General features: G+C 43.2%; 1 long non-coding RNA gene across 2 annotated transcripts in view; it reads left to right on the top strand.

The window, feature by feature from the left end:
* Positions 1-16530, top strand: part of LOC123587419 — a 255013-nt gene that overhangs the window by 73054 nt on the left and 165429 nt on the right. The window contains exon 3 of one of the 2 annotated variants that reach the window (XR_006707292.1): positions 3681-3829. The exons of the other annotated variant lie outside the window; for it this stretch is intronic. This is a non-coding gene — a long non-coding RNA (uncharacterized LOC123587419). Of the gene's footprint in view, positions 1-3680; positions 3830-16530 lie in introns of those variants that run through there. 2 annotated transcript variants of the gene reach the window in all.

The following is a 16530-nucleotide window of genomic DNA, read 5'->3' as shown; positions in this document are numbered from 1 at the left end:
AAGAGAGGAATGGCTCAATCTAATTTGCACTGACTAGTGCAGGAGCAGCTGGAGGCAGGCCCATGGGGAGATGGGAACAGCAGCTGCTCATGTGGACATCAGCTGATATATTCTGTCCATGTGCCAGAAGCACCAGTGTGCCTTAATTTATCAATGAACCAATTGACCATTTTCTGTTATGAGACACTCACTCCTGAGTAAGGCACCAGGGAGTTGACTTTTGGAAGGGCAAGTGACCCCTCCTGGATGACATGGAGATCATAGTCCAGGGAGCTCGGGGACAGTCCACTGGGAAACTGCTCTTTGGCCACATGTGACCGGAGTTCTTTCTGCACATTATTGCTTGACTTCTTAGTTCCTAGTGGGTCTAACAGTGGCCACAGGGGAAAGATTTGGGGACTCTGGAGGTTTCTACCTCTTATTTTCCCTTAAAAGATAAATACTTTATGAGCTCAGGGGTGGGAAAGCCACTGTAGTCAAAGAAAGCTTCTCAAAAGCCCTCAGATGGAACTGAGACTAGAAAGATGCATGGGGATTTCCAGAGGTGGAAATGGCAGGAGAGGGCAGGGCAGGGCCAACCAGGCTGAACAAAGACGTGGAGGAAGAGGAGGGAAAGGCATGTCGGGGCCAGCGAATAGATAAGCCCACTTGGAGTAAAGTGAAAACAGCCAAGATGTAGAGAGCACTTCTTATGTACCAGGAGTCTTTTATACCTAATCTGTAATCTTCACCCAGATCTGGAGAGGAAGGTATAATTATTTTCACTGCATAGTTGAAGAAACTGATGGACATGATCTTGCTCAAGACAAATCCTCTTTGACTCTAAAGCCCACCCTACCCACTATTCCAAACTGCTTGGAAGTGGTTCCTGAGACAGAGTTGGAAATGTGTGCAGCCCTGGGAAATCTGAAAGCATCATTCTTTGAGAGTGAGAATCAATTAATACTGATGAGGAGGGGGAGGAGAAGAAGGGGGAGGGAGATGATGTCATATAGCATTTATTGCACACCTACTATGTTTTGGGTGTTACCCTAGGCATTTTAACAACTGATCTCATTTAATCTCTATCCCATCCCTATGAGGATGGAAAGAGAATGAAGAAACTGAGGCTTAGAGAGGTTAATAACTTGCTAAGGTCACACAACTAGTGTGTTCCAGAAGAAGATTGGACTCTATTGGTATTCCAGAGCTCAGAGGAAGAAGGGTTTTAACTCTCTCTCTTGGTCATTGTATCTCAGGGTTACTAAGGAAGAGAGTACGTAGCCTCTTTGAAAAAGCCATTTAATCATAAAGGTGCAGTGCCAGAGCAACAAGGAAACAACCCGAATGATTCATCTGAGGACCAGTGGCTACTCTGGGGCTGGAGGAAGGTTGGGTAAGGTTGGAGCCTGGGGACAGAGTGCCAGCCATCCTGTGGGGTTAGCCAGGAGACAGCATCTTACTTTCATTGTATCCTTTAGTGCCAGCACACCAATCAGCACAACTAATGCTCAGTTTGGAAAGAAGGCAGGGAACTTCTCTGCTGTACAGAATACCCGAAGTCCAGAGTAGGGAGAAGTTTGGTCTCTGGTACAGATTGCAGAGAAAGATGATATACCTCAACTAGGGTAGATGAGTTAAATTACCTATTGAAGAGACCATGTTTAATGAGGTTAAGTAGTTAGATCAAGCTAGACTGATACTAATACATGAACATAGTACAAAATATAAAGCACGCGAGGGATGCAGCGGGAACAGTAAAACTCCCTCCTCCCACCTTATCTCCTTAGAGACAGCCACTGTTGCCGTCCGGAGATGCTCTATGCATTCAAAAGCATGTGAGTATTAATTTTTAAACGTAAATGCTGAGACCAGTTTAAAATGATATTTATTTCATGGCTTTTGTCTGCATTTTACAAAAGACATTTTGCATAAAATTTTAACATTTCAGATGTTTGCAATGATTACCTTTTCTAGAAGCTGAGGAATTACTCATTTTGCGCCTACAGACGAATGCTTCTCTTAAAGCTCAGTGAAGCGGCTCTATGTGAAAGGAATATAAGAACTTCAAATAGCCCTTTCTTCATTGAATAAATAAAATATATTTGGAAAGCCGTCTTAAGACTTTTTGTGATCCAGTCCCTAGGAAATGGTTTGGAAGGAGCTATTATGTTCAATTGTGTTAATCTCCTGGGTCCTTGCATAGAATTTCCACCTTTTAAATGTTTTCAGCGATTACCTCTTCTAGAAGCTCAGGTATTATACTTGAGAAGCTACTTGAAAAATAATCTTACAGTTAACTTTTAAGCTATTCTTATGTCTATTGTGTCTTTTTATTGCACTCACTGTGGGCATAAGAAATCACCCACTGTTAGAGCCGCCACAATAACATTACTGGCATACCATTAGGGGAGGTGTTTTAAAAAGAAATCTAATTTTAGCCTTCATCTTGAGTTTTGGGGCAGTTTTTGTTCCTTATGCTTCTAAAACTGTAATTGTCAACAGCCTATCTTTGAGAGCAGGAGAAAAAAACACTGTTTTGTTTGTACATTATTATAACAAAAGCTGGTAAAAATTTCCTTGTAATTATTAAAAATGCACGACCACTTGCTGATTTATTGATAGGTGCGGCTTCCACAGAGGAAATGGTAGGGATTGTTGATGGATGGATTTCTAAGTACCCTCCTCTCTCAGTTCTGGACCCCTAGTCCCAATTATAAGCACACACCCCTAGCTGAGATTTCTTATTTTATGTTCATAGGAAATTCACAGAGATAAGAGGTTGCTGGACTTCTCGATGTTGAAAAATCCAGTCTCAGTAGGGGCAGTGGGGGAGGCGACTGAGCTACAACATGTTTTATATTACGGACATGTATGTTCTATATCAAGTCATGTTTATAGTAATGCTATGTGATAGCATTTTTATTTTTTTCCATAGTTATGGGAAAGAGCGACTCTGAGAGGTTAAATAACTTGGCCAAGTTCACAGCAGCTTTTTTTAAAATTTTTTATTTTATTTATTTATTTATTTATTTATTTATTTATTTATTTATTATTTATTTATTTTTTCCAACGTTTTTATTTATTTTTGGGACAGAGAGAGACAGAGCATGAACGGGGGAGGGGCAGAGAGAGAGGGAGACACAGAATCGGAAACAGGCTCCAGGCTCTGAGCCATCAGCCCAGAGCCCGACGCGGGGCTCGAACTCACGGACCGCGAGATCGTGACCTGGCTGAAGTCGCACGCTTAACCGACTGCGCCACCCAGGCGCCCCAGCTTTTTTTTTTTTTAAATGGGATTTTAATATAGGACTGAATGACTGGATGGTTATGCCCCTTTTCAGCAAACCTTGTTGCCTCCCATGCTAGAAGCTTAGGGTTTGTGCACTGGGACATGAAAAATTTTACTTTGAAGTGGATATTTCTCATTTAAAAAAGAGCCAGGGATGTGGTACCCATTTTGGCTTTTGTGCCCCTTTCTCCTCACGGTTAGCTTTTTACCAGAACGTTTGAATACAAGGGAAGTGGCTTCTCAATGGAAGAGACGATCAATAGAAACCTACAAAGAATCTCTTATTCTCTTTGTTTCAAAATTCCATGTTGTTCTCTAGTTTTAGAGTTTTACTTGCAAAAGGGTTTAAGTTCTGTTGGGGGTGGTGTAACATGAAGGAACGTCTGGGTGTCTGTACTTTTGTTTTCAGGAAGGCAGTTTTGAAGTAAGACGATCTGCAGGTGAAGGAGGTTGGCGGAGAGTATCTCTGAGGAGTTGCAAGGGGACCAAGAATGTAATTAGCACCTTCTCCCTAATAGCATCTGGAGCAGAAGGAGCCAGAGCAGGCTTAGAGGCGAGAGCAGGTAACTGATCTCTCACAGGATATCTCTGATGTCTGCACCAGCTACCCGACACCTGGCTTAATTCCTAGGTAGGAGTTCGCCTATCTTTTTGTTCTTGCTCTGAGTTCAACTTGGCTTAGTAGGCAAAAAAAGCCTTCAACATTATGTATGCTGTTTCCTTGACAAAGAATTATATTTCTTGTATTTTTACTGAAGGAAAATGTCAAGCGAAAGCGAGTAGAAAGCGTATTATAAAACTGCTCTTCACGTCTGTCATCTGTGATTAAAGAAAGTCCCCCTGTTGGGCGTTAGCCACCACAAAGAGGTATCGCTGCTCCCCCGGGGGCAGGTGCTACCTCAAGGGCGGTCAGAGAGTGGAAGATGGAGAGTGTTGCTTCATTTCTTGGAGACCAGACATGACATCCCATAGAGATAGGCATATTCAGGACCTGAAGTAGACCCCAAGGTGGTCACTGAATTCTGCTGTTGGTTTTGGCTCGGCTCTTGGATAATCTTTCCCCATCTGCCAGGGGAATTAGGCTTTTCTGATCCTGCAGCATTGCCTGCCAGCACAGATGTCTCTCCACCTCTCCTCTGCCTTCCCCATTCTCTTTAACAAGTAGGATTGACAACTAAATGGAAGCCTCATAACATTAAACTTACTTTTTAATCTCTACAGCAGCATGCTTAACTCTTGAGTTTTATGTTGGCTGGCTGTGTGATTTAGCAATATTAGGTAGGATTTGCAAGACTGTGGAAACTGCATCTATTATAGGTCCTGTGCAAGGCTAGCTGTGCAAAAGTGAGAGTTGCAAACAGCCTCAGACCTTTAGATAGTGGCTGTGAGCACTTATCAAAGGATGCTTTCTTTGTGAGCTCAGTGGAAAGGGATGCTGGTTCCACGTAGGTCTTTATAGTTGATAATCACTATCTTTAGGGCCATCTTTGGGGAAAAAAACTGACAACCATATAAATCTTACATTTTTATAGCACTTCAATCTTTTTTCAAAGTACTCTCACATCTATTATCCCATCTTGACCTCCCAAGGAAACTGTGAGTTGGGCACAGCAAGTATTTCTATCCTGATTTCACAGATAAGACACAAGGAGGTTAAATCACACAGACAGGCAGGAGGAGACTGAAGCTAAACACCCATGTCTGATGTTAAGACTGCTAGTTCCTCTACCCTCTTTTTTTCCCCTCTGCAATCTAGCTTCTACTGCTGATATTGCTTTATTTAAAGCAATGTTTCTCACCTCTACCTGTTTATTTCAGTCACCTGAACAACAGAAAATTAATTCCAGGGCCCAGGTTCACCCCAAACCAATTAAATCAGGATTTTGCAGGTGGTTCCCAGGCATCTGTGTGTCTTAAAGCTCTCCTGGTGATTCTGATGCACAGTTAGGATCAAAAACCATTGTTAGAAGCTGACCAATGGCAACGCTCATGTCAAATTCAGTGGTTTTTTTTCTTCACTACTAGCCTGGACCAATTGGACATTAATTTCTTCTTTAAACTCACTCCTTTCTGGTTTCAATGAAATGACGCTCCCCTGGTTTCCTCTTCTTCTCTAGTGACACCCTTTTATTTTCTTATTTTCTTCTTCACCTTCTTTGTTTTGTCTTCCCAACTTACATGACTTTGACTTTGCTCTTTTCTCTGCATGGTTACACAGGGTTCAGAGGAATAGCGTGTGGGAGGGTTGTGCAAGGGGTCATTTATTTGCAAGGGCTTGGATGTTAGAACATAAGCCATGTAAGAGCAGAGCCTTTATTCCAATCACTGCTACAATTCTAGAACCCAGGACCATTCTAGAACCTAGGACAGACACATGCTCACTAGCTTGATGAACGGACCTACTTGACTGAATCTCAGATCTGGGTATGCAGTTCAGACTTGCGTTCAAGTCTTGCCCCTCTAATGCCATCTCTTGGGTGTGCCACCATCTTCTTAAACCAAACCGGTTCAAAACTAAGCACATCTTCCTTCCTTCTACAAAATAGCTCTTTAAAATGCTTGCTACCCACATCACTGCTTCCAACAGCCTCATCCTTCCAGTCCTGGATCATCTTTCTCCTTTGGATCATCTTTCTCCTTTACCCAGACCTACATCATGGTCTCCCCATTTGGCTGACACTGCCTTGCCCATGGCCTCTGGTGGAGAAAGAGTGCTAGGCTGTGCCCGGGGCACTGACTGGACCAGGAGCGGGTCCATCCATCCATTGGCCAGTTGCTCATATGGTAACCAGGGAGGAAGGCTCTCAGTTCCCTTGGAATGTGGAGAGACAACCTAGAGAACATTAATGGCAGATTTGGAGGAACTATCAGTCTGACTTTGTGATGCAACTTGCTTGGACACTGAATAGCTTTCTAAATTCAGTTCCAAGTTTTGTGAATCCTTTATAGAAATCCAATTTTTCTTAAGGTTGCTGACATGAGACTATTCTGACGACACCCACCCGCAAGCAATTATATCAATGTCAGTACTAGTATTTCTTCCCTTGAAAATAACATACTTTTCAATTTGCCTCAATTTTGCCTCTTTTTTTTTTTTTGTATTTAGGACCATTTAACTAGGTCTTAACTACCTCCTGCTTGAACCAGGTAATAACTTTCTAGCAGGTTTACTTGTTCCTTCTGCCTAGACTTCCTACCTCTAGTTAAATCATCTGGGTTTAAAACTTGTATTTGTCCCTTTGAAAAGCTTTTTTTGCAAGATTAGAGAGGAAGAATAGCCCAGGGATTAAATAAAATAATGGGTCGGGGTTGGCCTGCCTGGGCTTGAATCCAGGAATCAGTTAGCTAAATTGGTGATCTGGGAAAATCTACTTAATTTCGCCATGCCTCAGTTTCTTTATCTTAAAATAGGAAAGAGTAGTAACTATGTCAGAGGGCTATTCAAGGGATAAAAATTAGTTAATTATGCAATGCACTTAGCATAGGGCCAGGTATATAGTCATGTCAAGATATGTTGGCTTAATTATTGGCATCTCCTCTGAGAAAGCATCCCAGTTCCCTTTCCATTCCCTACTATCCCCCACTCTCCACAAAAGAATTAGAATTAGGCTCTCTCTGGTTTCATCAATTACATAGTTTCCTATTATTTTGAAATTTAGGGCTAAACCATCTTTTCACATACCAAATTTCACAATGATGATTACATTGAAATTTGGGTAACTTTGTACCTTCTACCTACTACCTCAGAACAGAGTGAGACTCCTGGCTGGGTACCAAAGCTGACTCTGTTGGCAAACTCTCCAACACTTACCTTTTGCTCTTGAGCAGAAACGGTAATTATGTTTTCTTGCCACATTCTGCTTTAAGGGGAGTATGGGGTCCTTCTGGCCAATGAGACATGAAGGGAAGTGTCTGGGAGGGTTTTTGAGGAAGATTATTACCTCAATTTTAAAATGATGCCTAAGGAAGAGTAGTTGCTCTCCTTCCCTGAATATTGTTGTGAAGTTTAGAATGGTGGCAGCCATCTTGGGACCATGAGGGGAGACGGCTAAGGACAAAGCTAATACTGTAGATGATAAGGTAGAAGGGCAGAAGGTACTGGGTCCTTGAGGATTTCACAAGGAATTGATCTAACTGATATTACAGCATCCCTTTACCATGACCGCTAGCTATGAAAGAAAATAAATCTTCCTTAATGTTTAAACCAGTTGAGTTTGGATTTAATTTGGCCAAAGGCATCCTAACTGACATCGTGCCCATACCACATTGTTTAAATTCTGATTATTAAAATAAAATCTGGCCCCTGGTGTAATGACTCTGGACCTCTTGAAGAGAGACTTTTTTCTGATAGCGCTAGATGAGGGCAATTTTTCGGTACCGAATGAGAGGAGATGAAGGAAAGGTGGGAGGAGAGAAAGAAGGCAATGTGGAAGAGGGTATAAAAGAGTGAGGTGGCTTTGCATGGCTCCCTAACCCCTCTCAGTCTATGTGAAGGACAGTTTTCCAGCCTTATAAGGTCTCCAGGGATATAGTCCCCAACACCTTCCCTGCATGGGGACCCAGCTCTTCCTTTCTTTCCTGCAGTTCTTGTCAGTTACTTGCTAAAACAACATAAGGAGTCAGTTTGTTTATTTCTCTTTTACTATCGCTTAAGGAACTTCTCTTTGTTTCTAATATATTCCTCCCAAACATCTCTGAGTTCACCTGAATACTATGCCTTTGTTCGCTAAATATTTAACAAGAACATACTGTGTGCCCAAGCAGTGTTGCCTCCTCTGGGGATCTAGACGTGAATGAGATAGAGAAGGTCCCCCTCTCATGATACTGTGGAAGTGACAGATGATAAGTGAACAAAATTATTTCTTATGGTGCTGGCTGCCATGTATAAACTGTAAAAGGAAGTGTGAGAGAGGATGTGACTTTTGAGCTGAGGCCTAGAAGAGAACAAGGAGCCAACCAGATGGTGCAGGAAGAGGGGACAACAAGTCAGTGGCCCAAAAGTTGGACTTAACCTGGCATGTGTGAGGTACAAAAAGATTAGTGTGGGAGTATGGTGAGAGGGAGGCTGGCTCCAGATCCCATAGGCCCTTGTAGCATGTGGGGTTGGACTTTATCCTGGTTGCAGTGGGAAGTCCTTGGAAGGTCTTAAGCAGTGGAGCAGTAGGGCTAGATTTACAGTTTTGGAAACCCCTCCTGATACCATGTGAAGAATGGCTACTGGGATGAGGGCAAGGGTTGAAGTAGGGAAGAGAGCTAGGAGCCCACCACAGTGGTTCAGATAAGAAGAGAATGGTCGACAAGATGAATAGGATTTCTGTCCTCACAGAGCTCACTGACCTGTTAGGGATATAGATGAATAACGTGGAGATTTGATTGAATATGTGCTACAATAGGAAATCTGACAACTTGCATCCTGTAGTTTCCCTATGATGCCTCCTGGTGCGGTGGGGACCTTGTTTGTAGGGGACCAGGGTGGGCAAGTGGCCCAGGGACTCAGCAACTGAAACACAGCTTTCTCCATCTAGTTAGGAGGGAAAGACTCATCAAGCATGTTTGTACACGCACAGTTTGTGCTTTTGGATGTACATATGCCTTGACGTTTTAAGTGAGATTTTTAGGTCCTTTGCAGTGAAGTGGTACTTTTTTTTTTTTTTCTTTTTGTAACGTAAGTGAAAGCTGGTATGCATTAACTGCCCAATAAGTATGATTCAAGTGTTTGTCAATTATTTATGCATTCAGTTAGGAGATGAAATTAGAGTCTGGAAACAAAAAAAGAGTCTAGTACTTACTAGCAAAGAGAACTCAGGAAAGATCTTTGGAGGAAATAGTAGACACCACCAAAATGGGCATAAGAAAAAGTTTAATAAGGGTGTAGGCAGGGCTTACAGGGGCCAGTAAGGGATGATGAAGCATCATGGGACTAATGACAGTGAGGAGCTCTTACTCCCCCCCAGAAGGGCAAGAAAATAAGAACTTGGACAGGGTAAGTGATGAGGGGGACAGCCTATATGAGCTGTGGCCTTTAGAAGAGGGATGCAGCCAGCCTGTGGCAACTAGATGCATGACCTCACACTTCTTCCAGTCTCTGATCTCCACCTGGGGTCTATTTTATTTTATTTTATTTTATTTTATTTTAGAGACACCATGAGTGGGGAGGGGGGCAGAGGGAGAGAGAGAGATGATCTTAAGCAGGCTCGATGCTCAGCACGGAACTTGACGCAGGACATGATCCTCTGACCTTGGGATCATGACCTTGGCCAAAATCAAGAGTCTGATGCTCAACCGACTTAGCCATCCAGGTGTCCCTGCAGGTGGGGTCTTGGGTTAGCTGAACCTAACACTGGAAGGCAAGGAAGCTCATTGATGCAGCTCAGATCTAGGTCCACGTCCCAGGACATGGAGCAGAGTGGAGTGGAGTGGAGTGTGACTCTGGAGGTGCAAACAGAAGACAGCTGATAAGAGTGTCTTGCTCCTTCCCATCTCTCTTCTTTCTGGAGCATGCACTTCAGAATGGCAGGGATTGTGTTTCATTGGAATCGGAGTAAAGCTATCTTCATCATCATCATCACCATCGTCATCATCATCATCATCATCATCATCACCACCTCTATTTACACAAAAGGAACCTGAATAGTTCAAGGTAACATAGTTCATATGGCAGAGCCAAGATTTCACCCCAAGCCTTAGGACTCCTGGCTTAGTACTTCCCACCTTCGTACCCAGTGTCTCCCCAGCCACCTGCTCCTGTCTGCACACGGATGAGTCATCTCCATCTTCGTCAGTTAACCCACTCTCATGCTGGCAGCTCACCGTAGAGGGTCACAGCACAGAACCCCCGGAGCCTGCAACCCCGTAGCTGTTTTTAATCTCTTACTTGTACCATGTGCTACATCACGGGTCCTGGTGAAATTCCAAAGCCGGGACTCTACCAACAAGGGGCTACCTGATCTGAATGGTGTCTCCTCTCAGTGGGACACAGTGTTCTATTGCTGTGCCTGCTGCCAGGGGGATGCCTTCCAGGGCTGACTCCTCTGCAGGCTTGCGCAGGGAGACGTCTGTGGCAGGGATGGCTCTGTTGATTTTGAGATAACGCAGCTGTTCTCCAAGGCTTCATCCCAAGAAGTATCCAATGGAGACGACTTGGGGCTTCAGTCAACTTTGTACGTTAGGAGTAGTGGCAATTCTTGAAGATGGAGAGGATTTGGGAAGAGGGGCCTTATAATCAAAAATTAAGAACTAATATTTACCATGTGTTTATTATTATGCCAGGCACTATTCGAAGCACTTTAGGTGTTCTTAAAGACCACTTAATAGTTCTTACAACTTTATGGTGGAGGTGCAGTCATTATCCTGACAGTTCCTCTGTATTTCCTGGGTCTTTTCATGCTTCTGCTCCACTCACATGGATACCTGTCACACCTCCTCCCCCAGCTTCGCCAGCTGCATGTCCTTACTACCTGGTGACTCTGTGTCAACGTGATACCATCCACCCTCCCTCCTGTTACCATGGATGAAGTACTTACGCACTAGACCCTGTCTGCCCTTGCCTCCCCAAGGGCATTCTTTTCTCCTGCATCATCGAATCGTTGCTGTCTGCTATTTCACTCCCAACTGCCTACCAACACACTTTAATCTCTCCAACCCCTGGAAAAAAAATCCTTCCCTTGACTCTACACACTCCTCCGGCTACCTCCCCAGGTTTCTGTTCCCTTTTATAGCAAAACCTCCTCAAAAGAGTTGTCTGTTCTTTTTTTTAAACTTTACTGGAGAACAATTGACAAATGTAATTGTATAATTTAAAGCGTAAAATGTGATGATTTGATGTACATATGCATTGTAGAATGATTACCAAGATCAAGATAATTAACACATCCGTCACCGCACATAGTTAACGTAGTTAATACCCCCAATTATTTTTGGGGTGAGAATGCTTCAGATCACCTCTCAGCAACTTTTAAGTGTACAATACAATGCAGTTAACAATATGGTATCGTATATTTGAAAAAGTTGCCTATTCTTCATGTCTCCAATTCTCCCCAGAACCCACTGTAACCAGGCTTTTGCTTATACCTTTCCAGAGAACCCAGTTTTTTCCTAGATTCTCCTCAGCTCCCTAAACCATCAACCATGAAGGGCCCCAGGAGCCACAACTCAGACTACTATTTTTTAGCTATGCTCATTCTGTAGATGAACTCAACTAGTCTCCTGGCTTTAAATATGCGGAAAATTTCTGAAATATTTTTAGTATTTCATGTATGTATGTATGTATGTATGTATGTATGTATGTATTTATGAGGTATAGTTGGCATATAATATTATATTAGCTTCAGGTGTACAGCATAATTATTTGATATTTATATACGTTGAGAAATGATTACTACAATAAGTCTAGTTACTATCTGTCACCATACATAATTACAGAATTCTTTTTTCCTGGTGATGAGAACTTTTAAGATTTACTCTCTTGGCACCTTTCAAATATGCACAATGCTGTGCATTACAGCCCCATGACTTATTGATCTCATAACTGGAAATCTGTGCCTACTGACCTCCTTCACCCCCTACACCTACCCCCAGACTCCCTCTCCTCCATTCTTTATCAGTTTTATTTTGCTTGTTTTGTTTATTCGATTCCACATATAAATGAAATCATGCACTATTTGTTGTTCTGTGACTTACTCCATTTAGCGTGAAAGTTTGCAAATTTATATTTCCAGCTTTCATTTCCTCCAATAATCTTGGCTTATTTTTTTTTCTCCATAACACTCATTACCTTATAATGTATATTTTGCTTATTTATTTGTTTGTTTTACCACAGACAAATGGTAAACTCTATGTGGTAAGGCATTTTTAAAAAACATTGTATTATGGAACATTTCAAATATACAGTAAATCCCTTATATTCATCATGCAGTTATAATAATCATCAACTCCTGGGGAATCTTGTATCATTCATACCCCCCCCCCCACACACACACCACTGGATTAATTTAAGGCAAATGATAGCCACCATACCATTTAACTTGCAAATGTTTCAATACGTGTCTCTAAAAGACAAGAACACTTAAAGTACAACCATAGCAATTGCTTAATGTCATCAAATATCCAGTCAGTGTTCCAATTTCTCCAGTAGTCTCACAAATGATTTTTTATTGTGATAAACTATATATCACATAAAACGGACTATTTTACTAATTTTTTTTAAATTTTTTTTCAACGTTTATTTATTTTTGGGACAGAGAGAGACAGAGCATGAACGGGGGAGGGGCAGAGAGAGAGGGAGACACAGAATCGGAAACAGGCTCCAGGCTCTGAGCCATCAGCCCAGAGCCCGACGCGGGGCTCGAACTCACGGACCGCGAGATCGTGACCTGGCTGAAGTCGGACGCTTAACCGACTGCGCCACCCAGGCGCCCCTATTTTACTAATTTTTGAGTGCACACACCAGTGGCATTCAGCTCACGGTTGTACAACCATCTCTGCTATCCATCTCAGAGATTTTTTTCATCATCCCAAACTGAAACTGTACCCGTTATGTGCCCATAGATGACTTTTCAGTAGTGAGTTTGTATCGGTACTTTTAAGATCCATCAATTGCATTTGATTGATACTGCGTTTATGTTCCTAGATTCCCCTCCCTCTTTTCTGCCTTTGAAATTATGGTGGAAGACACTGGGCGGTTTGTCTTGGATCTTGCTGATTGCATACCCATGGTAGTATTTAACAGGTTCCTCTGTCCCCTGTATTTCCTACAGACTGGTAGATCTGGAAGCTTCTTGAGATTCATGTTGGTTTTGCTGTTTGCCAGGAGTTCTTCAGAGGTGGTACTGTGTCAGGAGTCACGTAATATCTAGTTGTCTCTTTTTGTGGTATGAGAAGTCATTGATGATCATACCCAGATCCATTAATTCGTTAGTTGCTTACAAGATGGTGCTATTCTATCATTGCTTCTCCATTTATTATCCAAAATATAGAATTCATTCCTAGAGCATGAAATATCCTCTCCTAAACTATTGAATTACCTTGAGATACAGCTCATTCAGGAAGGGCGACTTAAATGCTTTATTTTATTGTATTCTTTTCAGCTTTCAGGATAATGTACCCAGCATCCTCAAAATGTGATCGTTTGAAAAATATCAGCATGAACTCTTGGATTTTTACAAATGGGATGCATTTCAATGACCTCTGATTATCTTTTTTGATGCTCTTCCTCCACCAATAGGAGTCTCTTCAAGTTGGCTCCTGAGATCTTTTGAAATGACTTTGGATAGCTGCCTTGTTTTCTTGGGTAAAGAGATGTCCCGGGCTCATTGTGTAACACATTCTCCTCTAGACCTGGGCTTTCTGTCTATTTTGTTCATTGCTGTATCTCAGCTTTGTGGCATATGCCAGAACAGAGTCTGGTGCATAGTAGGTGCAAAATGAATACTTGCTAAATGAATGCATACATGCTCTTTTTAAAAGAGACTGAGAGGGGCGCCTGGGTGCCTCAGGCAGTAAAGTGTCTGACTTTGGCTCAGGTCATGATCTCATGGCTTGGGAGTCTGACCCCGTGTTGGGCTCTGTGGCTGACAGCTGAGAGCCTGGACCTGCTTCTGATTCTGTGTCCCTCTCTCGCTCTGCCCCTCCCCCGCTTGTGCTCTGTCTCTGTCTCTCTCAAGAACAAATAAAACATTAAAAAATAATAAAAAAAAGAGACTGAGATAGTAGGGGCTGGCTAACAAGCCTGCAGGTGGCACATGGGAGAGCAGGATTCGAACCAAGAGAGTCTGCTTTTCCATTTTGTGCTCTTAACGGAAACACCTGTGGGCCTTAAGATGGGCCAGGATGAAAATACAAATTGGTCAGAAAGGTGGGACACACATTCACGAATGGTCAATCCAGAGGGCTCCCTGAAGAGAGTAGAGGCCACTGGGAGCTTTTCTATCCCCGTGGGCACTCTCCAGTGCTGTTCTCTGGAGGGAGCCCATATTTACCATACTTATATAGTAGATGCTGAGGGTTGTTGTTTTATTTACACTCTGTAACAACGCTGAGAACTGTGGTATCTGAATGTAACAGGTGAAGTAGCTGTCGCCCAGGGAAGTGGAGTGGCTTGCTGTGGGTTGCACAGCTAGCTGGTAGAAGGGCTAACACTGGAGTCCAGGCCTGCCTGGTTCAAAGAGAAGGCACGTTCTTCCTGTGGTTTCCCATGTCCAATAGAGGTTGGGACAGGATATTCATTAGGGCAGCCCCATCTGGCATATTTGATTACCTTGAGTTTGGAGACATCTGATTACCTTAAGTTTGCGGGGAGTCCTATCCCCCGTGGCAATATCCTGCCAAATCCTTCAGAGACCAGCTCACAGCACGTATCTTTCAACTCTCCTGTCATATTCCTATGGTCCATTATTTCTCTTACTTACCCAGCTGCCCTGAATCTGAGTGATGTGTGCATCCCCAGTGACAGAGATGGGTGCTCCAGAGAGCAAGTTCCATGCCCAACTCATCCTTGTGTTTCCCTGTATGCTTCTCAGTACCCAACACAGTGCCAGGCACACAGTGGCCACTTAGGCACTTTGAATTGTTGCAGAATGTGTAAGACTGATCCTTCGCGTTTGAGGATCCTTCTTCCCACCCTCAGACATATTCATCCACATGACGAAGAAATTCATGTTCTCTAGCAAGTTGGCACATCTGAGACAAATGGCTGAGCAGAGACACGACACCTCCAGAAAAGTTTAAGGAACAAAAGAGTAACAGACAGGGAGGATGCTTACAGCCATGGCCTTCAAAGAGGGTTATACCTGATGATTGGCTGGATGGAGTAGAGGGAGAAACATTAGATTTATTTGCGTAATCTAATTTTTGACTCATTCTTCAAAAATGCCTATTTCTGTGTGTGCTTTATAATTGTCCTAATATACAAGTACAGTTGTATATAATTTGTAAATTATAAATGTACATTTATTTATAATAAATAAATACATTTATTATAAATGTAAATTTATAGTTTTAAATGTACGTATATTGGGAACGCACCTAAAATTTCTTACTTATAGAGATGAGTGGTCAAAAAAAACTGTGGAGACCATCGATTTCTAGAAATTCCTGGCTGGTACCACCAGTGGTTTCTCATGGAAAATTCCAGGCTGCCAGTCCTGGAGTAGCGGGGAAAGGAAACAATTACTCTAAGGCACCAGTGATTTGAGCAAGTGTTTTTGCAAATTGTGCCAATAGTTGGTGTATCCCCAAGGGCCTGAAGAGCTGGGTTTGCTCCTCCCTAGCGGGGGAGGCTGCTCTTGGTTGGGTGAGACATTAGGCGTGTGGTCGCAACTCTCCCCACCCGAGCCACACACCTTGGTGCCCCTGTAGAGACAACCCCCATCGTTGGGGCTGACTGCCTACATTTCAGTTTTTAATTTACTCTTGGGTTGATCTGCTCAACCTTCTCCCCTACCCCACCCCACTTTTCTTCTTTTCAGCTGCCCTAGGAATTGTCTTTGGCTAGACTTACCTAGATACAGATGTGGGCGACAGGGGTTTGGCCAGGGGGGCCTGATCTGACACAGTGCCCCAGGACACTGAATTTTGGCATGTAGTGTCAGAATGGCCACCCTTTCTTCCTGGTGCTTGGAAGTAGGGTGCTGTGGGTCTAAGGACTGTAACACGGCGTCCTCCTCTAAAACAACGAGGGGTCTCTGGGTTGAAGGAACTGCCAAGGCTACAGACCCTGAGGGTCAAGTATGAATCCAGCAGTGACAAGTGGAGGGGCCCTCGAACTGACAACTAGAAGCAGGTGCCGAATAGGCACTGAGGGTGGGGGGTGGAAGGAGGAGTCCTGAGAGATCGCCTGCTTCTCTAACCAGCTAGTGTACCCTCCGTGGGGGTGTCCCATGTGCTGGGGGACACAGCCATAAGATGAATGTGATGTATTTTCTTGCTGTATCAGTTTTACTTGAAGAATGGGGGAACGGTTTTTACAGTAAAATACATATAGAAAGAGTATGGAATAAAAAGCAAGTGCATTTTTAATTTTTTTTTTCAACGTTTATTTATTTTTGGGACAGAGAGAGACAGAGCATGAACGGGGGAGGGGCAGAGAGAGAGGGAGACACAGAATTGGAAACAGGCTCCAGGCTCTGAGCCATCAGCCCAGAGCCCGACGCGGGGCTCGAACTCACGGACCGCGAGATCGTGACCTGGCTGAAGTCGGACGCTTAACCGACTGCGCCACCCAGGCGCCCCCAAGTGCATTTTTAAAGTGAAAACAGATTTTT

Source organism: Leopardus geoffroyi, chromosome D3, assembly GCF_018350155.1.
Source record: "Leopardus geoffroyi isolate Oge1 chromosome D3, O.geoffroyi_Oge1_pat1.0, whole genome shotgun sequence".
In the NCBI taxonomy this organism is placed as follows: Eukaryota; Metazoa; Chordata; class Mammalia; order Carnivora; family Felidae; genus Leopardus; species Leopardus geoffroyi.
Note: the sequence above shows the minus strand (reverse complement) of the source record. Positions and strands in the feature narration are given on the sequence as shown.